The 26,369-nt window shown below is 40.6% G+C and overlaps 1 protein-coding gene across 1 annotated transcript in view; it reads left to right on the forward strand.

The window, feature by feature from the left end:
- The window catches only part of MYO1F (myosin IF), a 1,136,901-nt gene that overhangs the window by 302,594 nt on the left and 807,938 nt on the right, over positions 1-26,369 (forward strand). The gene's annotated exons all lie outside the window — the stretch shown is intronic.

Genomic DNA, 26,369 nt, shown 5'->3' on the forward strand with positions numbered 1-26,369 from the left:
GTGCACCAAGTGCAACTTTAAAATGTCTATAACAGATGACCACTCTCTCTGTGTTTATTGTTTGGGTGCAAAACATTTGCAGGAGTCCTGCAGCGTGTGTCACGCTTTTTCCTCGAGGGTCCTCCAAGAGAGGAAAAATAAACTCATATTAAAAGGCCTTATAAATCCCTCCTTTGAAGAAGCTTTAGCATCCTCTCCTTCTCCTGCTAAAAAGAAAAGGGCGTCGGCTCCGACCAGTCCGTCGGATCCGACCGCCAAAAGACATAGGCAGGTTTCTCCTTCGGCTCCAAGGACTTCGGAGCCGAGGGCGGAACGGTCTGCCTCGATGCCACCAGTCTCGACTCCTCTGGCTTCGGAGCCGAGGGCTGGGGCATCGAGAGGCGGGTCATCTTCGTCGGCTCCACTGGTATCGGAGCCAATGATGGTTATCCGCTCAGACACTTCCTCCTCGGCGCCGAAGTCCTCCTCGGCACCGATGGAAACTAGTTTGGGTATTCCTTCGGCACTGATAGTCATCGAGTCGCCTCGGAGCCGGTCCCCTAGCCCCTTGGGGCCGTTGGAGAGGCCATCTCGAACCCATTCAGTATCCTCTAGGTCATCGAGGATGTCAGATTCGGACATAGACAGGGTGCTCCAAAGACTGTTCCAGTCCCCAGTCTTTCAAAAATTTGTTTCGGCTCCGACCCAGTTGGCTTCGGAGCCGATGACCCATGCCCATGTCATTGCCATTCCTCCTCCGACCACTTCGGCTCCGTCGGAGCAGGTGCTGTTGGAGCCGGTGGAGGTTTTAGGGTCGGCTCCGACCCTTACTCCAACCCCGGCCTTCGGGTCCGAGTTTGGTACACGGACTTCTTCGGCTGGACCCGGGGGTGATGTTTCGGGACCTATGCTGTCGGTTCCGAGCCTCCCTCTCAGTGCTTCGGCTGCGGGACTTCCGTCTGCTATCATGGCTCTGGGGACCAGACACTCCCAGGATTCTGGGGGTCCAGCTTTCAGAGCTATGAGGAGTGCCTTGGCCAAGTCTTCTTCGGCCATCTCTCCGGCTTTACCGGCACCTTCCCTGGGCGTGGAGACTGGGTCTTTGGCAGTTCCCCTGTCCTTAGGCAGCGGAGCCCCTGGGCCTGAGGTTACCCCCACTGGGGGTTCCCCTCCTCCTGAGGGTTCTTCGGAGTTGTCTTCAGAGGAGCCCCCAAGGAAGAGATCGTGCAAGAGGAAGCACGTGGACTCCCCCGAGTCTATTACATCGGACACTGATCTTGATGATGCGGAGGGGTCCCCGAAGTCACCCTCGGATGATGTCTCGTTTGCAGACATTTTAGAGATCCTCAAACAACGAGGCGGCTGGATATCCAAACCCCCCTCTGCTGATGAGTCAGTGCTTCTCAAGGCCTTTGGGGCTCAGCCCTCCGCCTCCTGGGTGTCTCCGCCCTTCGAGCTCCTGGATTTGGTTTGTCGGAGGGCGTGGGAACATCCAGATACCGTGGAACCAGTGCCTTCTCGTCCTAACAAATTTTTGTCTGCCCCACCCGAGAAGGAGTTCCTGACTAAAGGCGTGGCTGTAGATGCCATGGTGGTGGCACCTGCTACACAACAGGACGTGGCAGAGGCTTCAACGTCCGTCCATCCTCCTAATAAGGAGTCTAGGAGCATGGACCGGTACGGGAAGCGCACCCTGACTTCAGCGGCCTTTACTTTAAGGTCCCTGAATTATTTGGCACATTTTACCAGGCTTCAGAGGGATCTGGTCAAGGAGCTGTCACATTCCCTCTCGGGTAACCTACCTGAGCAGCTAGCCCAGTCGGTTAGCTCTCAGTTGGCTATCCTTACTTCAATTGCTAACTCGTCCATGAGGCTCATTTCATATGCGGCCGAAGGGGCGGGTAGAGCGGCAGGCACAGGCATGGCTCTACGGAGACAAGCCTGGCTCCGTTTGTGTCATTTTGCGGAGGCCTTCAAGTCTTCCTTCGCCGACGCTCCCTTTGATGGGTCCTCTTTGTTTGGACCTAAGGTTAAAGACACTCTTACCCGCTGTGAGCAAGAGGGAAAAACTTTATCTGCCGTAGGTGCACGTTATTCCACTCCCTTTCGGCCTTATCCCAAGGCTAAAGGAGGAGGGAAGATGTGGTTCCGCAAATCACGTAAGTTTTTCCCTCAACAGCAGGAAGATTCCCCTTCCAGAGGCAGAGGACAGGGAAATTTTTCTGGGAGACGCCATCCCAGAGGCGGCAGAGGGCCCCGCAATTCTGGAGACCGCGAGTCCTTTCGTGGCTCTTCAGCCTCCCACACTTCATGAGGGATTGCCCGGCTGTGCTGCTCCGGAGCCAGTCAGGTGCCGTTTTGCCAAGCACCTAAAAGCCTGGGAGTCTATCACTCAGGACAGATGGGTGCTTCGGATTATTGCCGGAGGCTACACCATTCCCTTCACACACTCACCCCCACCGTCCAAAAAAATCCTGGACCCACCACCCAGTCAAAAGGAAATTGCAGCCGCAGAAGCTTTAAAGCTGCTAGAAAAAGGAGTCATCCAACCGGTCCCCACAGACCAGATCGGATCCGGAAATTACTCAAGGTTCTTTTTAGTGCCAAAAAAGACAGGGGACCTGAGACCAATATTGGATCTCAGCAGACTAAACCAATCCGTCACGAAATCCAAATTCCGAATGGTCACGTTACAATCCATTCTCCCATTGTTGGAGAAGGATGTTTGGATGTGCTCCATAGATCTCAAGGACGCCTATTATCACATACCGATACATCGGGCATCCAGGAAGTATCTGCGCTTCAGCCTGGGAGACAGTCATTTCCAATTTTGTGCACTGCCCTTTGGTCTCACCACAGCTCCCAGGGTGTTCACCAAGTGTTTGGCAGTAGTAACTGCTCACCTGAGGAGTCTTGGATTCCAAGTGTTTCCCTATCTGGACGACTGGCTCCTGACTGCCACCACCAGTCATCTACTAATGGACAACCTCAAAGCCACCATTTCCCTGGGTGCTACCCTGGGAATTACATTCAATTGGTCAAAGTCTGTCTTGCTGCCCTCTCAGCGCATAAGGTTCATAGGAGCAGAGATAGACTCAAAATTGATGCGCGTTTTTCTTCCTACCGAAAGGATTCAAACTTTACAAGGCCAAGTTCAAGCCCTGCTTTCAAGATCCAAGGCCCCAGCCAGGATGGTCCTGCAACTTTTAGGTTCGATGTCTGCCACGGTTCTCCTAGTTCCTCTGGCAAGATTGCACATGAGGATTCTTCAGTGGCTATTATCGACTCAATGGTCCTTTCAGGATCTTCCCCTCAATCACCCCATTATGATTACAGAAACATGCAAACGGGACCTTCACTGGTGGCTTCAGCCGTCCAATCTGAATCAGGGAAGTCCTTTTGTTATTCCCCCTCCGGTGGTCACCCTGACGACGGATGCCTCCCAGACAGGGTGGGGGGGGCATTGTCTGGGCAGGTTAGTTCAGGGTTCCTGGCTTCCAGACGAAACCTTTCTCCACATCAATGTATTGGAGATGAGGGCTGTACTTCTGTCCCTACAGGCCCTCCACAAGTTTCTCCCTCAGGGCATTATCGCTATCCACACAGACAACATGTCGGTGGTCTGGTATCTAAACAAACAAGGAAGGACCAGATCTTACCCCCTTTGCAGAGAGGCCATGAGGGTGTGGGAATGGGCTGTAGCTACCAGCCGTTTCTTGGTAGCGACCCACATTCCGGGGAAATCCAATATATTGGCAGACAGATTAAGCAGGACAATTCTCTCTCCTCATGAGTGGTCCCTGAATGAAACAGTAGCAGCTCAGGTTTTCAGAAGATGGGGGACGCCATGCTGCGACCTATTTGCAACACCACAAAACACAAAGTGCAAAAGGTTCTTCTCCTTGACTCCACATCAGGGGGAAGCAGCTATGGATGCTCTAGCACAACCTTGGCCAACAGGGCTGCTTTATGCCTTTCCTCCGATTCCACTTCTCTCCAAAGTCATTCAGAAAGCTTCTCAATTGGGGTCCACAATGATACTAATTGCTCCGCACTGGCCTCGTCAGGTATGGTTTCCCTACCTGAAGAAACATGCGGTGGACGATCCTTGGGTTTTGGATCTAACCCCGGATCTGCTAATTCATCAGTCGGGACGACAACACCAGTCCCTTCACACTTTGAAGTTGACAGCTTGGCTCCTCCACTTCCGACTTTAGTCAGAAATCACACCTTAGACCCGGAAGTTATTCACATTTTATCTTTGGCCCACAAACCCACCACTAAGAAATTGTACCTCAGTAAGTGGAAGAGGTTTGCTATCTGGGCTCAACTCAGGGCTTAGACCCTATCACTGCCCGATCCCAGAGGTTTTGAAATTTTAACATCCTTGTTTAATCAAGGATCTTCAGTCTCTACTATTAAAGTCCAACTGGCAGCTATCTCTAAATTTCACGAATCCATGGATCCACCGTTGATGAGCAGCAGATTATGCAAAACTTTCATTAAAGGTGCGGGCTGTTAAGACCCCCAGTTTTTCATCCTGCACCTCCGTGGGATCTTGATTTGGTGCTTCGTGTATTAACATCTTCCCCTTTCGAACCGGCTGCTACATGTGAGTTAAAATATCTGTCTTGGAAAACTGCCTTCTTAGTTGCAATTACCTCTGCAAGAAGAGTTTCAGAGCTTCAAGCCCTATCTATCAAACCACCGTACTTGATTTTTCACAAGGATAGAGTATCACTTAGGCCTAACCCATCTTTTGTCCCAAAGGTATGTTCTAATCTCTGTCTCCAACAATCTCTAGAGCTACCAGTTTTCTTCCCAAAATTCTCCAATGAAGCAGAATACACTCTCCATAAATTGGATGTTCACAGACAATTGCGCTTCTATCTAGACAGGACTCAGCAAATTCGTAAATCAGACCAGTTGTTTGTGTCCTTCTCAGACAATAAATTGGGTAAAACCATCACAAAAGCTACTATCTCCAAATGGATTCGAGATTGTATAACTCAGGCTTATTCCTCTTCAAATAAGCAACTTACAACATCTATCAAAGCTCACTCTACCAGAGCTATGGCTACTTCTATAGCTTTTCATTCCAAGCTCGCTATTTCTGAGATTTGTGCTGCGGCTACTTGGTCCAATCCGCACACTTTCATTTCCCACTATAAATTGGATGTGGCATCTAAAGGGCGAGCATCATTTGGTTCCACGGTACTCAGGAGTGTTTTCCAGTGAGCCACCCAGGATTCAGGTGCTAGGACGCTGTCCCATCAGTCAGAATGTAGGCGAGATAGGATCACATAACATCTTTTAGTTATGTACTCACCATAACTTCAGATGTTTGGGATCCATCTCGCCTACATTCCTAATACCCACCCTCCTTCCCCCGGCCTTGGAGATCAGAAGAGATTGAACGGTTTTGAGTTCTACTGTTTTATCTTGTTTCTTCTGACGATGTTATATAAACAGTGCTTGCATGTGTGCATGTATGCGGACAAACTAGATCTGGGGGATTGGTAGTGGTGCATCCTGGGATATAGTAAGCTCAGCCAATAAGAGACTTCGCTCTTTGGCATAAGCGTGCCGAGTCGGAGCCGAGGGATCGGCTCCGAACCCATCAGTCAGAATGTAGGCGAGATGGATCCCAAACATCTGAAGTTATGGTGAGTACATAACTAAAAGTTATATACAAACATGGTCAATGGTTATAACATCTTGTTTGCCTTTTATAGTTAGTATTCCAGTTTCATGACTAAGAATATTAAATATGTGTATGTCATACTAAATATATACTACTCCTAGCGTTATGCTTGGTGATCTAAAACATTACTTATGTAGTATGTTGAAAGGATGTGCCAATATAGTAAACTGCACTAGTCTGATTCTGATTACTTATCAAGGACTGCAGTATAGTAGAACTTTTGCTCCTTACACACCAAAGTGCTTGTTTTTACTTAGTCAGAATTCAGTTTGTTATTGCAGCTTAGGGGGGTTAAGATGGAGCAGGTTGTATCCTGTCAAAGTTATTTATCAGATGTGAACTAATTTTGAACCATACAGAGTGACCCTGCATAACCTTTGAGTAATTTAATAATATTAAATGTATCCAACTTTGTGCTTTTCACACATTTGCTACTGTGACTTATGAACTAAAGTGGCAAAAAAAAAAACTTTCAACTAGACTGATATAGTTACTAATACATCTATGAAGGAAGTCTGTATAATTGTATTTTGGCATATTTCCCTCTCCAAATGTGAAACAATTCATACTACACGTTCTTCCTTAATGCTCCACATACCAGGTAGGCACTGCATTAATTATGCAAGACATTATTCATTATTTTGTATAACTAATTCAGAAATTAAAGGGCCCTGGTAGTTTATTTTACCTGACAGCCATATAGTTGCATGATTTGCTAGGAAATTACAGGGGTCCTTTCTGAACTTATGGATTAGATATTTTTGTCTGGCAAGTATAACATATTTCTGAAGTACATAGCAAGGAGAAGGAGTTGGCATAATAGTTAAGTTTTTACCTCACAAACACAAACTACATGGTTTGATTCTCATAAAAGGGAAATTGTCCAGGCTTAAAAATGCCCCACAAGGGCATTTAGTCTAATACTTGTCTATGAACTTATGAACATTTGTTTAAATCGGTGCTATGGAAGTGTGTCTTCTTGGTGCTATTTTATTTTGTCTGTTATTTGACTGGGAACTGCAGTTCTTAATCACACCTTACCAAGCAGATTCATAATTGATTTCAACCTGTTTCTAAGAGATTTGCAAATAATCACACTGAAGAATTCTAGCAGTCAGAATTATTTTTTTTTCCTTCCAAACGATTAACAGTTTTCTTAATCTGCACAAAAATTAATTTAGACGATTACAGACTGCAGTGTTAAGCAGTTGAAAATAAAGTTTTATACAGCATGAAGCAGGACAGAGGCATAAAGAAAAAATCAAAGAAAATCTTAGAACTCTATAAAAAACTGTAGCCTCTTAAAATTAATTTTATTTAGTTTACTATAAGATAAAGTGCCACTTTTATTTTGGAGTCTCTCTATCAGAAAAGCCAAGAAAATAGAAGGCACTGGCAAGTGCTTATCTCCATACATTTTTTTCTGAATTTTGCATCCTACTTTTGCTAGTTTAAGCAAGCACCTAATGCTGTAGGTCAGAAGCATCTGCAACAATAAATGTTGCTAAGGTATGTAACGGATTACAATAGAAACATTTTGTCTCTTATCTAATCTTTTCTACACTTCATTCACATGCACAGAATGTGCACCTTTCATAATACCTCCCACAATTAAAAAAATAAAACGAACAAAAAAAAATAAAAATCACCTTGCCTAGCAGGGGTCTATATTACCATCTCGAATGGTAAAAATATCAAACGCTCACATGAGAAAAAAGGTACAAAAACAAATGTACTATTGTGGGGGGCTGTGCCCCCCACACCCCCCGCTAAATATATATTCCAACTCCGAGGTCGCAGTACAGTGAGGACAGGACAAATATTCCATTCCTCACTGTACCGTGACCCCAAAAAAACAAGGTTGCTTATGTACCTTTTCACTCATGTGAGCATTCGATATTTTTACCATTCGAGATGGTAACATAGACCCCCTAGCAGTGTCAGAGGTAACTGCTTTGCTTTTAAACCAAGACTTTGTTCACACAGCAGACAACTGAAATAAGAAATGACATATTTGTGGAGAAAAAGGAATCACTTCATCTTGTACTTACCTAGTCTTATTCTATTACTGTCCAAGAATGAATGAAACGTAGGTAAAATCCAAGGTAAATTTATTCACTCAGGTAAGCGCTTTCATGATACACATATCACTTCTTCAGACCTTCAAACAAACACTTCCTACCCAACTATATTTAAGCAGTATTCAAACCAATCAAATCAAACCAATTAATGCTTAAACTAATTAGTACTTAAAGTAAAACCAGTCATTCTGCAATATGTACAAAGTCATACTGGAAAAACATTTCAAGTATAAATACGTAATAAACACCAACATAAAATGCATTCGTTAAAAACAATTAAAATATATATTTAATATGTTTCTCTGTCTTTCATTAAAATAATTTAATTTCATTTGAACAACCTCCTATTCTTCAGAACTGGTTTCAAGGGTATTATATCATTAAGGCCCTTCCCTTTATTAGCTCTTAATCTGATAATCCACCTAGTTTCAGAGGTCTCTGTGTGGTTCCTTATATCACCACCTCTCTCATTAGGAATAATTCTCTCAATAACTGAGAAAATAAAATTATGGTCATTGCCTTCAGAGGACACATGTTTGGCTAACGCATTAGTGGCAACACCATTCCTAATATTTAATAAGTGTTCCCTAATTCTAATTCTTAGCTGTCAGTCTTGCCCACATAAAATGCAGAGCATTTCTGACAGACAGCCAAGCAGACCACATGGTTTGTGTTACAATTGGTTGCTACACTAAAATCATATATTTGCTTAGTGTCTGGATGTATAAATACATTCTCATGATTTATGTATATACATTGATTGCATCCACCATAAGGAACCATCCCTTTTACTCCTGCCATATATTGTCCCTTATGGTGTGGGTAGCATAACATCCTTTTCAAAGATTTCCTGTTCTTAAATATAAAACTTGGATTTTCCCCTACGACTTGTTTGATTTCTGGATTCTGTGTTAATATATTCCAGTTCTTTTTTATCACACTGGTTATTATATTCACATCACTGGTAAAATAAGTACAGAATCTAATAGATAAATGTTTATGTTGAACGTAACCTGTTCTATCATTATTGTGATTATTGGTTACGTTACCATTTTTTGTGAATTTTTATGACATTATTGTAGCTTGGTGGAGTATTTATCCTAGCTGTTTCCTGTCTAGTGTTTTCTTGGATTATTCTGTTACTGCACTTAGATTATATTTTATTCATGATGTGACCTCTAGAAGGATAAAGAAGAACAACGCTGATAGGTCTGAAGGCTTTTCTTTGTGGGATTTCCTCAGTCTATAATTATCATGCAGACACTTCTAATGAGAAATGGCAATGGAGGCTGCCAAAGCTGACCTCATCTGCAGAAAATAACAGCAATCATATTTCAGCATTTCTAAACTGCATACAGCACAAATAATTCAAGCATTATGTAGCTGGTATGAGCATGCAAAGAGCAGGGATCATAATTAAGTCTATTAAAAATTCTTAAGTGTGTACTAAGGACAGAGTACCATACTACCTGTCATATGACATCATCATAGTTAATAGCAGTATTACTTTTCTATTTTTTTTTTCATTTTCACCTTCTCTCTGTTAACTATCACTCTCTCTACTCTTATTCAGGTGATATTCCCATACCTGTGCTCTTCCCTCACACTGGTGGATACTGTGAATCCCAAGCAAATTCTGGTCCCTGAGACCCCTAGCCATTCAGTGAAGATTGGACCCTTGGGCCTGCCTCTAACAGGAATGGATGTGCCCTAGTTGTAACATAATGGATTAATTTGTTACTGTATTACATTTTCTCACTTTGGTTCCCTTTCGTACATCACCCCTCCTGTGTCTCAAGCACTATCTGGTCTATGATGTTCTATTTCCCCTGCTCTCATCCCGATACTTCCTACTCCCTCTAACTGATTGCCTTAGTACAAAGTGGATGCACCATCCCTGATTTATTCTCCCATCTCTAGCTGTTGTATCCCTCCATACTTCCATTCTCCCATCTCTAGCTGTTCTATCCCTCCATACTTCCACTCAAAACTGTATTCCCCTCCATACAGGATCTCTCAGCCTTTAACAGTCTCTCTCTCTCTCAGATTCTAAACTTAATCTACTTGCCCCTCTGCCTCTTTCCTGCTAACATCTAGAGAATAACTGTCTCTTTCCTGCTAACACCTATAACGCTTAGAAATACAACCTTCTCTTTCCTATGTACTCTGCCATTCTGAGTACCTTACCATACTGATTGTTTTTCTTTTTTCAGTGCTGTACAAGTCGACCAGGCCTTCCCGCTCCATTCCTACTCACTCTGCTCCTCTACCCTTCCCCATTCCCACCCACCCCATATTAATTATATTTATAGTTACCCATACCCCACCCATATACACCTTACCAATCAAGACACACTATAATCTGTAAACCCAACCCATGTACTGCAATATATCCATTTAACCTACACCACAATCAACTGTGCCACAATCAGCCTTTACTAATTAGTCTATTCTACAATAACAACCTCCTCTAGTACACCTGCACTCATCTAATGTTCATAATGTCACTACTAACAACAACTACACTACTCCTTTCTCTATCTCTTATGCTACTTCTACACTTTACACTGCTTCATCCCACTCACACACAGTTCAAAACCCCCTCTATTACCTCTATCCAATCCCCCAATCACAAATTTTACTTTAAAATATTTTCTAGTCCCTACTCAACTAATACATTTTTCTTCAAAACCACAATCCTCTCACAGTCAGAGTACAGTCTGCATACAATTCTCCTTACACCACAGTATAATTCTAAGCATAAAATGCTACAAAAATGCCATTCTGATGGTATTACCACTCTAACCCAATGTGTTGATATTCACCCCAATCCTGGACCCATACCACCTGCCCCCCCACCAAACCTCACAAATACCTAAAACTCACTACCATAAATATACAAAGTATTAGAAACAAAATCCTAGAAATCCATGCCTGTATATCCCATTCTAAACCCAACATATGTGCTGTAACCAAGATATGACTGAAGCCATATATAAAAGACACCGAATTCCTCCTGCCAAATTTCTCCTAAGATCAGACAGACCCCCCCCCCCAAGAAAGGGAGAGGATTTGCACTTCTCTACCTTACTCATTCACCATTATCCCATACCCAAACTCTATTCCTCAGTTCTCTGCAACTGAACTCATCATAGCGCATCTTAAAATGAACGAATTCAAAAGTCTTTGCTTGGTAGTCATATACATTCCACCAGGTAATAATATTCCTATATTAGAAGAAATCTTAGTCTGAAACTCAAACGATATCCACAATGAAACAGTAATTCTAGGGGATGTTAATATAAACTGGCAAGATCATATAACTCCCTCTCCAAAGGTTTCCATCTCATTGCTAGTGTAACCCAGCCTAGCAATAACAATAACAATAATGGTTCCATTCTAAACAGGATTTTTGTTTCTGGCTCCAACAAAATTACATCAGCAGAACTCTGCCCTGCAATATTAGTGGCCACCTACCTGCCTACATAACACACTATACCTCCACAACTTTACACCATCACCGATACAAACCCACCAGAAGGTTAACTAATTTCAACCCAACTATCTCATATCGCCTACTTAGAGGCGATCTCTGCTTGACTTACAAAGCCATGTCTGACCCAGCTCTGTTAGAAATGCTACATCTAAAGAAATCCCAATCCCTCCGCACTACATGCTCCAGAGACCAAAATCTTATTACCACAATCAACAGAACATGCTGGAGGGACAGGTTCATAACCCAGAGACTGCTCATGCTATAAAATAGACTTCCCATACATGTTAAACAGAGCACCTCACTGGCCCTCCAACAGAAATCTTGATGAGTGGATGAGAAATAAAAAATTCCCCCCAGGTATCACTCCAGTGGCTCTACTCGACAGAGGCACTAGGAACTAAGGTGCGATGCCAGGGTAATCCTATGGGCTAGACTTGTAAAGGCTCCAGGGCCATTAGCCTAGTACATACCTATGAACCTATGAACTAACTTCAATGAAACGGTAAGTAAAATTAATTAGAGAAACCTAAAATCCTTACCCCTAGATGATATTTTTCAATTCAACATTCCTCAGAATACTTAATAGAATGGCTCCCCTCTGAAACAAGAGAATAAAAACAAATCATGCAAGCAGGCTTTTTAGAGAAACCAAAAAATGTATGACTGCCAGAGAAAGAGCATGGAAAAGATGGCAGAAGAGTAGAAACCCCACCGAACTCCAGCTATTTAAACAGCTCCACAATTAAGTAAAAAGTTCAGTTATTAAAGATAAAAAACAATACTACCTCCATCTCCAAAATGACTACAACCACAGCCCAAAAAGATTCTGGAACTCAGTCTCTACTCTACTAAACCCTGGCACCAAAAGCAACCCCTGCCCGAATCCTGACAAAACCCCAGCTGAAATTGCTTCCCTCTTCAATTCTTACTTTATAGAGGACTATATCCAAACTTGCTGCCACTTTTCCTGAAACTAGTCATAATAACCACCTAATGCCAACACATACCTTCCTCTATGAACCTTTCTCCCCATCCTTTTACTTTCTCTCCTAGTCCTACTTCTACTATAACTAAGCTCTTGCTAAAACTTATACCCAGTAGTACTGCCCAAGAAAACTTACCCCCTGAATATCTACAAATTTCAGCCAGATCCATCAGCTACCCCATAGGTATTCTCATAAACAGATCTATCTAAGAATCCTACGTACGTGGAAAAAACCCACATCATCCCCTTACACAAAGGAGGCAACAACTCAGATATCTCTAATTTCCACCCTATAGCCATACTATCCCAATCTCTAAAATAATGGAAAAATGTATTCAAACTCAACTTATGAATTACCTAGTCCAAAACCAGCTCCTATACACCACTCAGCATGGCTTTCAACCTAGTCACAGCACTATAACTGCTCTCCTATCCTTCTTGAGCACTGTTAACCACAATCACAATGATGGTAAACTTGTCTCTGCACTTTTCCTTGATCTCTCTAAGGCCTTTGACACTATCTCCCATTCCCTCCTTCTTTACAAGCTCTCACACCTAGACATGCCCCTCCCGTCCTTGACTGGTTCACCAGTTATCTTACCAACAAACAACAATCTACTCAATGGCTACAATCCCTCTCACCTTTTCTCACTACTTCTACAGGAGTTCCCCAAGGTTCCATTTTAGAACCACTTCTTTTCAGTTTCTTCATTAACGACTTTCACTCTGCTCTCAGTCATGGATCTGTAGCATAATATGCAGATGATCCTACGATTATCTGCTCCAGCACCTCAGAAAGAGAACTTCTGACTGCCACCCAAAGTGATTTCTCTGCTACCGAAATCCAGATGACAAATAATCACCTCGACCTTAACCCCAATAAAACCAAACTCCTGCTCTTTACATTCAGAAAAACACCACTATTAACAAACCAGAATTTATCATTTACTCCTCTAACAAAACTGCTGTAGAGTTAATCCCCCATACCAAATTACCGGCGTTACCATAGATGACATCTTAGCATTTGACCAACACATCCACAACATTAAACTCACCAAAACTTGGCACCCTTTATAGACAAACACTTTTAAACTACTCTACTAGGCTTTTATCCTACCCTCTCTCTTCTATGGTGCCCCCATTCTAACAAACATACAATCCTCTTTAAAAACTAAGATGGGCAGCTGCTATAACAAAATTGATAAGTTTGTGACTATTGATCAGTGTTAAATATTCTTCCCATCACTGCCATTCAGTACAGTCCCTGAACTGGCTAGAACTCCCACATCTCACATAAATACAACTATCTACAACACACAAAATTATTTTCGAACCTGTTGAATGCCCATCCCTTGCCTCCCTTCTGACTCTATCAACCAACCCAACATCTAAGATCTGAAAATCAATCTCTTATCCAAGTAAACAGACCAAAACTCCCTGCAGGTCAATATCTCTACCCTTTCACTGTAGCTAAACTCTGGAAGGCTCTTGCACCTCTCCTCTGGCCTATTAGTAGTGCCCCCTTATTCACAAAATCTCTATGGCAATATCTCTCTTCACAGTGCCCATGCACCATCTCCAATTCCTCCATAACCTGATTTACTGATTGAGCCCTCCTACCCCCATACTCAGCATTATTCTCTACACTTAAGTGACACCCTCAAAAAAGTACCCTCTATCTCATCCTGCTTCACATGGTATAAAAAAGATTGTGTAGTTACCCCCTCCTTGTTTATGAATACTGTATAATCAAACACATAGTCTACTCTTGTCCAATATGTACTTCAGAATTGTGTATGAGTATAGCGTATCTGTCTCAAAATTGTGTATGTGTATAGTTTACCTGTCTCTTCTGTTAAACTCTACATATATTGAATACCTTGCCATGTATCAAAGTTTCTTTCATAACTTCCAGCCATATAGTTGAACAATGTTCCAAGTGACTGTCCTGTTTAAACGCCTATAAATTGCTAAATGCTGTAAATACCTTTTTTAACCAATTTTATTATCTTATATGTTCTTATGGAGCTTTTCTCTCCAGGCCTCCACTGAAATGGGCTCATATCTGCCCAGTGGACTTTCCTGGTTAACAAAAGCAAATGAAATAAAAATAAAATCATACTACCTGTCATATGACATATACAGATGTGTCAAAACACATGTCCACCTGCTACATACAAGTTGAATGTGTATTTCTAGAAGCTTGTCACCTCCCAACATGCACACAGATTTATTTCTCTATGTACAGCAAATTAGAGCAAAAATGGTGGAAAAAAATATGAAATAACCGGTAAAGCACTTAGTGAGTGCTGTCAAATTGACAGTGATGTGACTCATGTAAATACATTTTAAGAAAGCTAGAGATAGATGGAGGCAGAATAAGCAAAACTGAAGCTGTCTGGGACTTCTGATACAGTGGTTTGCTGACTGGCACTGTCATCTGTGCAAGACCTGAGCTTAACATCTCTCAGAGGAGTGCTTAACAATTGCTAAGATTGGGTCTTATGATAGTAGTATTTATACATACCGGTTTGACTTGGTACATATTTAATAATATTGTGTTCAACCAGATTGCATCTGGGTGGGGTCCATGGTCTTTTTTAAGGTCAATAGTACACTCAATTTGACTTCTCCCAAAGATTTTGAATTCCTGATTTTTTGGTAGATAACATGGATCTAAGGGGCATTCTACAGGGTTTGTCTGCTGACAAAGATAACTTGGAAGCCTTTGGCCTTAATGTGTCCGACTCTGGTAACTCAAATGTAGGAGATAGTAGACAAGTGTGCAGTACTTTGTTTCATAAAATTACAAAAAACATGAGGGCTTTGAGAGCCAATGTATGGCACTTAAAGCTATTCAAAGCTTATAAGCTAAAAATATAACTCCTCGTGGACTCAGAATTCAGATCCAGCCTCTTGTAGGCATGATTGATGAGCAGCTGACAAAAGATTGGGCCAAAACACCGCATGATGCATCCATGTTATTTGTTGACACACTTGTATCATATTACGAATGTATGGCAGAGTTACAGACCACTGAAGTTTATAATAACTGTTTAGAAGCCCAGGCTTTTGAACATGAACAGTTTTTTTCTAATCATATGAAAGAATTAGCTAAGGACGTAGCCACTTTGGAGGCACAATTGGTAAAAAAGAAAACACAAAAGTTCCAGCGTGATTTGACAGATTATGAGAAAGGCAAACCCTTTGTTGCACAGAGAAATGTGAGATTCTATGACTCAGGTAGTAGAGTGAACAAGAAAAAGAGGCCTAGATCAATATTGAAGAAAAACACAATCTACCAATAGTGTTATGGACGAGGATACTTCCTCGGTCACAGACTTTGAATGCCCCTCCAACCAGGGGTCCCCAGTGGCTAAGCGTAAACCCTTAGTGGACCCTTTAGAACTAGAACACGCAGGGGAGGCAGGAAACACAGGAGACGGGGCATGCAATCTACAACAGTTGTTACAGAAGATAGTGAAATAACTAACAATGTACATAATATATCCTCTCTTGAACTGTCACCTGTACAAAATAAAGTTCTCAACAAGGGTCTAAATTTTGTGCCTTCTTCCTTAGTTTCTGAACAGACACTTGTGAATGAATTAAATGATTTTTGTCGTTTAATTTAAAAATATTTTTTGCAGATCATGACTGCTCTCAAAGTTCCTTCGGTTTTCATTTTGGGAAGTCCAATTTTCAACCACCTATGGACAGACATGTGGCCATATTCAGGGAATGCGTGATCAAAAATTTACATTTCCCCTCTAGCTATCAACATATCAAACATAATTTTACTTTATCGGAACAACAAGGGCTTCAGGAGCTCAGTTCCAATCATGATATTGTGATTTTGCCAGCTGATAAAGGGGGAGGTATTGTGGTCATGGATCGGGTCATGTATATCGCAGAAGCTTACAAACAGCTGTCTGATGCTAGATTTTATATGCATATGGTAGTGGACCCCACACCCAACTTTAAAACATTTATTGATTCTTTCCTGGATATGGCCACAGAAGAGGGGGTGATTGATCAACATACATGCCATCAATTAAAGGTGTCGGATCCCATTCCTCAGTATCTTTATTTGCTACCTAAGATACATAAGGATCCTATTTGTCCTCCTGGTCGACCTATTGTTTCAGGTAAAGGCTCCCTTATGGAGCCATTATCTGCATTTTTGACTTATCTTAAACCTTTATTGTCATTGGTCCGGTCCCGAGTTAAAGATACTACTGAATTTCTAAATATTATCCAGGATACTCAGTTGGAATCAGATTGGTGGCTTTGCACTATGGATGTTACTTCCCTTTACACTAGTATTCCACATGAGGCTGGTATTTCAGCCATAGCATTTTGGTTGGATCAATCTCAACTCTACAATACAGGATTTAATAATTTTCTAATCAAAATGGTTGAATACGTATTAACTAAAAATGTTTTTTTCTTTGAGGGTCAGCCATATTGGCAAACAAGGGGGACGGCCATGGGGGCGTCTTTTACCCCAATTTATGCAGACCTCTTCATAGATTTTTTGAGCAAATATACATATACGATACTTGTAATAACAAATATTTGGCTGAATTGGATATTTGGAGGAGATATCTAGATGATTGTTGGATGGTGTGGCGGGGCAATTTTCTTTTGGCTCAGGAGTTTGTCAAATATCTGAATAATAATCCATGGGGTATTCATTTTACTTTGGATATGCAATACCAAGAGATTGGTTTTTTGGATGTTATGATAACTCGACAAATGGATCATACTCTGGCCACAAGAGTACATAGAAAATTTCTGCAATATAACACTCTTTTACATGCCTCTAGTAACCATCCCCATCACATCATCATCAACAACATCCCCAAATCCCAATCTATATGTATTAAACGTATCTGCTCATCGGTTAAATCCAATGAAGAATGTCAACAGGATCTTTGTGACAGATTTACATATAGAGGATATAACAGATCGTGTATCCATCAAGCTATCAATGAGGTTAAACAGATGCCTCAATCAGAGCTCTTAAAATACAAAAATTAACAAGGTGCCTCTAATATTTCCAGAAACCAACCCATCAGATTTACAACTACTTTTGGAAGTAATACATCTTGGTTTAGGGATATAGTTAATAATCATTGGGGTATATTACGGTCACATGATTTTTTGTCTGATATCCTACCAGAAAAATGTGCATTTTCATATCGTAAAAGGACGGACAATTAATTCACATCTGACATATTACAAAAAACTTCATCCAACTACATATGAACAAACTACATTATTTGGGGACCCACTAATTGGTTCATTCCCTTGTGGTCACTGCAGCGCATGTAGAAATATGGCTAAGAGTAAAGAATTCAGCAGTTCCAACACCTCGCGAATATTTCAGATCAGGGTGTTTGGCAATTGCAGCACAGACTGGGTAATATATTTAGCCACCTGTACATGCTTTTCATTCTATGTAGGCCAAACATCTAGACCACTGAGATTCCGAATCAGTGAACATCTTAGTGCCATTAGAACAAAGAAATTAGCCAATGCTTTATATGAACATACTTTAACACATAAAACGGCACAATTCCAATTTGTTATTGTTGATAAAATTCAGTTACTTAGGATCTCTAAAGCTGGCTGGCATGATAAGCTTAATAAAATGGAATCTTTAAGGATCACCAGGTTGGTTGCTTTGTTTAAACCTGGCCTAAATGAATGCTAAAATAGATTTTATCGGCACTCATGCTAGCTGTGCAATTGATTCATTAGATTTAGATTAATACATGAATTTGATATGTTTATTTTGAGACATGACTCCTGATATATATATATATATATATATATATATATATATATATATATATATATATTATACATATTTTTTGGATTTGTTTATTATGATTTTATACTTTAAAATTTTTTTTTGTGTATATACCTTTAAAAATTTTTCAGTATATAAGGCACATGAGAATGCACCATTTTTCAAACACTTTCTTTATGCACTGAAAAAGGCTATTGTTAGGCCAAAACCGGTTTGCAATGCTTTATTTTATTTTGCCACAGTAAAAGATATTTTTCTGCTTGCCATCCACCTTGTGCTGGCTCGTTTTGTGTGATTTGAAGATTGGGTCTTATGCCACTCTACCAGTTAAATGCATTGTCACTTTCCGAATATCGGAGAATAATTATGACACTCCATGAAGTACAATACTTTTACTACCACAGTCTAATACTGATTATATTAAGCAAACGGATTAGAATACTGAAGAAGAGTTTTTACATGATGGTATTAATAGAATCTCTGTAAAGCATGTTCAAATAAATAATAGTTTGGAAAAGGAAAGCATAATGCAAGGTAAATAAGAGGAATTTAGAAACCGGAACTATGCAGCAGAGTTAATAAAACGATATTAAGAAGAGAACTTTATTGGAATAGTTGAATAATATAAACTAAGATGAACTAAGTCTCTAAACAGGTATACTAAAGTCTGTCAAGAGGGAGTTCCATGAAAGATTCATTTGGATGTCTAGACATCTGTAAGTTCTATCACTCTGGGACTTAAACAAGTAAAATGGTAGAGTTTAGACTTAGAGAGTAAACACTAGGATTTGCATTGCAATATTTTGCCAAACAAATGCAGCACACAGTAAAAAACAGGCAACATTTCAGGTTTTAAGGCCTTAGTCTGCATGATCATTTAGTGTCCAAGGATAATGGTCTGCCTGGTACCTTAAGCCCAGATGACCGCTGCTCTGAGCATTACCCTGTAATCTTGGGTTTGATTACCCTCATTCTCCATTTACTGTTTGTGTCTAAGCTATGCAGATGATTAAGACAAAATCCTCACCAACCTTACTAATGCATGCTAACCAGAACCCTGCCACTTGCACTAAACCTGCAACTTACCTTAGTTAAACCCCCTTCAGTAATGCTTTCATTATTCAGACAAATTAGGTCTAAATGTGTGATGGGGTTTTGGCGAACAGATTGCAAAAGTAATCTGTTTGTTTCATGTGAAATACTGATGCACCCCCTTAGAATTTTTCAAGGGTTTCATGAACAAGAGCTTCATAAAGGCTTTGGAAATGGACACCTTACAGGAGGGGAGAAGTTTTTGGTGTAATGCTATATTGTCTCTCTCTCCAAGGAGCATGCAATATTGCTTAAATCAACATGCAGCTTTATGAATTTTAAGCTCATAGTTGTATAAGAACAGTGACACTGCTCTAGGAACTCCACTGTCCTTGGTGGGATGTGTCCTTACTGAAAACACCTTTTGATATAAACATAGAGTTAGAGTGTACAAAGCATTAAAGAGTTCCTTCCGAGACATGCTGTGCCTGTTTTGTTGGATTCGTTTTCCCACACACACTTTCTGATCGTGACTGACTATTGTGGAACAAGTGAAATCTACAATATTTAGCTATTTATATTTGTCAATATTTCGTTAGTGATGCTTCCAGTTCTCATACAATACACCCGAGACGGTGTACCAGGTTTACCCAGAAGCTTCCATGAGATAAAATAGAGATAGGCTCATGAATCCATCGTTTGAGGTATGCTGTCTGCTTGATCCTTTGTGGGATAAGTTTGAAAAGGGTTTTCATAAGACTTAGACCAGAGAGTGCAGATTGCTTACCCTCTTTAGAAAATGTATTGCAAGAATATGGGGGGGACATATAGCCTCCTGATCAGGAGTGCTGTGTGGAACTGATGATGGTTTTGTTGCAGTCTACCTAAAAGATTTTGGAGGTCTTAGTAAAAATATTAATGAAATTGCAAATGTCTTCTACAACTTAGATGTATGTTTAAACTGAAGGTGGTTGTATTTTAAATGTCTGATGAGGAATGCATCGCTTCAAAATGTCATGACTACTTATTACATTTTAACAAATTAATTTTACCTTGTGGTTCCTACTCCTGTGTGATGAATTTTACTTGTACAGATTGTAATTTAAGGTTTGGCTTCAAGGACTCCTCCCCTTTTTTGCATTATTTATTAGATGGGGTCAAGGAGTTCAAGCAGCTGTTACCGCCTGTCTCGATCCAAAGCCCCTAACTTCTTTTTTCACCAGTTATGACTGTGAAAGATCTTCTTTCATGCAATCTGTCCATCTGCTCACCTGATGCCCTCGTCTGCTCTTGCCTTCATTCTGTTTCTCTCAAATCGGTTTTATCAAATCATCATCTGATTTCTTGCACATCACACTAAAGCAACTGTCTGTTATCTGTAACCTTTTCTGCATTTGGAGTTACTTTGGCTTCTACTCTGATGTTCTCATTTCTTCATCTTCCCCACAGTGTGCATTCCTTGTACTTCTATCAGGCAAGTCAATGCCGTCACCTCAAGCTTCCTCAGCTGCTCTGTTTTTACTGCCCAGGTTTCTGTGAAATACAGAAGCAACAGTCACACAACTGTTTACTGCACCTTACTTTTCGGCATCTTTGGCATTCTTCTGTTATACAATATCCTGAAACTTTGTGCCAGTTGGCCCTGACACCTCAGTTTCTAGTTTTGACCTTCTCAGTCAGACTTCCCTTCTCCTCAACCATATCTCCCAAATATTTGAAGCCATTAACCTGTTCCATTATTTTCTGTTCTAGCTCAGTTTTTAACCTCTTGTAATTAAGACAGTTTGCAGCTACACCCCTTTTCTTGTCTGTATTTTGTTTCTTTCAATGTGCTTTCAGTTTTGCATTCTAGTGCCCTGTCACATGCTGAAGTTCCTGTTCAGAGTCTGTCTGTTGTGCCATATTACCCGAGTACAGCAGCTTTGCTGATTTGTCCACTATTGCCTTTTTGCTAATGTAGTCCACCACTAATGTGGATAGCAGTGGGCTCAGAGCTGTACCCTAATGCACACCCATTCCCACTAGGAACCCATCTACATATCCAGACACTCTTCGTACTTTTGTAACTGGATTCTTGGGCAAAGTCTTCACTAATTATGCATCTTTCTAGAGTTTCACACCATCAGACGGCTGTCCAAGAACAGATCTTCTTGGGACCTTGTTCTATACTTTCTCCACGTCTGAGAATGCTTAGTTGGGCTATTTCCTCATCTCCAGCTTCTCCACTATACGTCTCATTCCAAACATTCAGTCCATTTTAATGCATCCTGATCTGAATCTAAATTGCCATTTCCTGTTGGACTTTCCACTGCTGTGAGTATTTATTTATCAGTCACCTTACCCAGCTCTTTCATGCAATGTAACAGCAGTTTGGTACCTCTGTGCTGCCCATAGCTGGGGAATCCAAGGACTGATTACAAACAATATGACAGTGATACACAAGTAAACATGAAACAAAATCATATAAAAAGGTATAGACTGCTGGCAACAGTGTATGAAGATCAGTAAAATGAAAATGATTATTAACCTTGACCTTTTCTTAAAATATAATGAGCACCTGAGATTTCATTTACATTGCTGATTATTTTCAGTTACACAGATATTGGAATGTTCGTCATTGCATCGGTCATATTTCATATTGGTATCATATCGGTAATAACAGCCACACAGGTAGAAACCACACTCTCCAAAGCTAAGAATACAGCATCCATGGGACCAGACACATTCAGTGCTGTGTACTACATGAACTACAAAATGAACTGGCACTTCACCTAAATGTCATGTTTAATTATAGCCTCACCTCAGGCTTTGTGCCCACTGTGTGGCACACAGCTACAGTTATCCCACTCCACAAAGGGGGATCCACCTTGGTTACTGGGAACTACCACCCCATCAGTCTGACGAGCCTGATCTGCAAAGGCCATGGAACGTATCATCATGGAGCTTATAAACAAAGACATTGGCAACCTTCAAACACTGGAGCCCACCCAGTTTGGGTTTGTGAAGGGCCAATATTGTCCCTGAACCTGATTGACTTCTTCGAATCAGTCTCCAGAGCTGAGGATGAGGTTAAGGCAGTCCACACAGCCTATCTGGACCTCACCAAGGCCTTAGACACCATCCCCACTCTGGAATCATAGATAAACTTACTAAGCTAGGCATTAATCCCTACGTCACTCAATGGGTTGCCAACTGGCTTACTGATAGAATCCACACTGTAAAAGTAGCCAACTCCAAATCCAGCTCCAGACAATTGACAAGTGGAGTACCTCAGGGTTCAGTCCTGGGACTGCTCTTGTTTGGCATCTACTTCTCTGAAGTAAAAACCAACTCTAAGGGACTCTGGGTAACAAAGTTTGCATATGACTACAAACTGGGAGCCATTATTAAATCCCCAAATGATGTGGATATTCTACAAAAGGGCTTTAAAGAAACAGATGCTTGATGCCAGAGCCATGGGCTCAAGCTCAATGCCAAGAAATGTATAGTTATCCCCTTCGGGAAAAAATATTTACCTGTGAATTACCGCATAGGTGGCAGTACACTAAACACCGAAAGTGTGATAAGAGACTTAGGGACACAGGTGGACAGTGGTCTCACCTTCGATAACCACATCGCCACAATAGTCTGGAAATCCTGCTATGTTGCATACCTCTTCACTAAGGGCTTTTCATCCAGAAAAAAGGAGGTCACTGTCCCCACTGTGCTCATCCCTCATTAGACCCATTATAGAATACAACGTCCCGTTTAGTATGTATCTCTCAAGACATCTGCAACATCTGGAAAGGCCGCAGAAATACCTCACTAAAAGAATCCCAGGCTTAAAGCAGATGCCCTATGCTGACCATCTAAAAATACTCCAGCTATACACTGTTGCATATCGTCTATTCAGAGGCGATCTCTGCTCAACATATAAGGTCATGTCAAACGCAAAGTTGTTGGACATGCTACACTTAAAGAAATTCCAATTCCTCAGAGCCACATGCTCCAGGGATCTACACCTTGTTATGACAATGAACAAAACATGCTGGAGGCATAGGTTCCTGACCCAGAGACTCCCTGGACTCTGGAATAGACTGCCCATACATGTCCAGCAGAGTGCCTCTTTAGCCCTCTTCAAAAGGAACATTGATGATAGGATGGGAGATAGGAAATTCACCCCGGGGATTACATCAGTCGCCCTGCTAGACAGGGCTCCAAGGAAGAAAATATTGTGGGAAGAAATAGCCAGGGAATTGTTATGGCTAGGCTTGTATAGGCCCTAGGGCCAATAACCTAGTACAAACCTATGAACCAATATTAGGGTTCAAAAGCTAAGTATTCCTTTTACTGTCTGCTATTTAGGCTGTTTGCCATTAAACATCTTCTTCACTGTCTTCTTCATTATCTCAGCCATATTACTTTGGTACTCAAAAGCTAAGCATCCAATTTATCCCATTTTCACATAACTATTAGAATAATAACATCTCCATAAAATGGAACACTGCTAGTTTGTATGCTGTGATGTGATATGATGGTAAAACCCATTTTATAGTGTGACATCTACATGCTGAGGCATCTGAAACAAAACTGACATGTTTCATGCAATGATTCTAGGTATTGTTTAGTTATAGGACCTTCTTTGTTAAACTAGTGTATTGTATTTATCCTACACTCTTAACAACTCACAATACTGTCTGATAGTGTTTATTCGAATCACTGTTAATCAGAGTCAAAATATAGATTTTTTTATTAGTCCAGGTTTATAGCATATATTATAGCTTATATATTTGATAAGCTTAGCACATTAATATCATAGGTTAGAGGAAATTATTTTCTGATCTTTGCTTAGTAGTTTATAAGTGAGTTTTTATTATCGATTACTATCTGCCTAACCTTAATGGGTTATTATTGTGGTTATTACCTATGACAGGGGCTAATCTAAACTGGATCTCCATTTTTTCAAGCTTTTAGGGTGCCAAAATATAACTTTTGGTAATATGAAAATTTGATGATCCAGAGGCATCATGGCACAGAGACCAGTCATCAGCTACCTGGGAGAGTCCACCTTGAATGTTATGCACTGATTTCCAATCGGATTAGTCAACACTGCTATGCGGTAAAATGACTATTTCAGAAGGCCATCACATTTTCATGGGATATCCCAGAAGTGTGATATTCACAATAGGATGATGAAAGAACCTGTCATCTGTTGGTCTCTTGTATCGGGGGGGGGTGCCAATTACATCTCCAGTGTCCACAAGTGTTGTTTTTTTTTTTTTTATTTCAAAATATAAATAGTTAAGATGGGGAATGTTCATTAATCTCAGAGTATTCCCTTAGCCTAAGGTACACTGAACTCGGAAACCTGACAATTAACATATATGTGTGTGTGTGTGTGTGTGTGTGTGTGTGTGTGTGTATGTGTATGTATGTACATATATATATATATATATATATATATATATATATATATATATATATATATATATATATATATCTATGGGTACATATCACTTCACCTAAAACTCATTTCACCTAAACTCATTTCACTGAGACCAAATCACCTAAAACTCATTTCAATGACAAGTAGTACAATAAAGCAAGTCAAAGGTATATGTCCTTTTGCCCACTGTAATGCAATCCTGGTGTTAGTATATATATTAAGGGGGGGTGGGGGTGCATAGCCCCCCACTTATTTTGGTTATATGTTGTCTGGTTTTGTTTTACATTATTTGGTAAAAGCCAACTAGGTTCGGGGCTATGCCCCCATACCCCCCATGTGGGGTGATGCGCCCCCACACCCCCCTTAATATATATATATATATATATATATATATATATATATATATATATATACTAACACCAGGATTGCACTACGGTGGGGAAAATTGTGTTAGAGTACTACTTGTCAGTGAAATGAGTTTTAGGTGAAATGATCTTTAGGTGATTTAGTGTCAGTGAAATGAGTTTTAGGTGAAGTGATATGTATATATATATATATATATATATATATATATATATATATATATAGATAGATAGATATATATAGATATATATATATATATATATATATATGTATGTGTGTGTGTGTGTGTGTGTGTGTGTATAGATATATATATAGATATATATATATATATATATATATATGTATATATGTACTAGCTGTACCCGGCCACGCGTTGCTGTAGCTCAGTCTGGTTAAATGGAAAAGAAAGAAAAGAGAAAGCACACGTTTCTAATATGTTTATATTCACAATGCTTGTGGGTACACAATATTTTTTGTTGTTCCATTGTCTGTGCAGATACAGAGATTGTCTGGTTTGCTGACTCTAGAACATGCAACATATAATTGTCCATGTGAGAAGCAATCCATGTGTAGATCAAAACCGCACAAGTGTAAAGATTGGCCCTGAGCTTTGTTGATGGTGATTGCAAACGCCAATCAAATTGGGAATTGCAATCTCTTAAATTGAAATGGCATATCCGTTGGAATCATAGGAATGAGGACATCTTCACCTTTGAAAAGTCCTGTCAAGATTGTTGCTTCTATGATGTTGCTCATTAATTTTTTTACTGCAAGCCGAGTGCCATTGCAAAGCTTTGGCTGGTTGATATTTCGCAACATGATAATTGGCACGCCGATTTTCAATTGCAGTACGTGCGGTGGCATCCCTGGCAGATCGAGTGAATTCAAAAATTCTGTTGGATAATTAACCGCTTCATCTGCTTCCACAACAGTGTCAACGGACTTATATGTGACTGCCTCGCTTTGAATGTTAGACTGAATAATATTGTTAAGTTAGTAGATGTCTTTGTTCTTGGCTGCAAGAATAGCTCATTCAGTCAGCCAATCGTGATTCTTATAATTGGTTTGAATATTGGGAAATACTTTTTCAACCAATTCTTCTTTGGACATCACTAAATTGCAGAAGTTATGAGGCAATAAAATTTGTCTTGAGGTCAGATCAACCGGCAACTTTCCGTTCCCAATTTCCAGCAATTGATGTGAGAATATCTCAGCTGATCGATCGTTTTGCAGTTGGACATGCATATTTGTAGTTAATTTTAATGTCTTTATGTGTCATCACAAAGTACAGTATTTCAGGCAAGCATTTATTTCGTCCGCTGGTGTTGATCGAGGAGAACAAAGCAGATCTGAAGCTGCAGAACGCGATCGCCGTGCTCGCAACCCTGCATTCTCAAGTCTGGCTGCATGTCGCTCTGCTGCTTCCTCGGCATGTATTTGAGCCATTCTTTGTCGGTTTCGCTCATTCGCTGATGCCCGTTCTTCC

The sequence above is a fragment of the Protopterus annectens genome, chromosome 13.part0 (assembly GCF_019279795.1).
Source record: "Protopterus annectens isolate FY-2018-M chromosome 13.part0, PAN1.0, whole genome shotgun sequence".
In the NCBI taxonomy this organism is placed as follows: Eukaryota; Metazoa; Chordata; order Ceratodontiformes; family Protopteridae; genus Protopterus; species Protopterus annectens.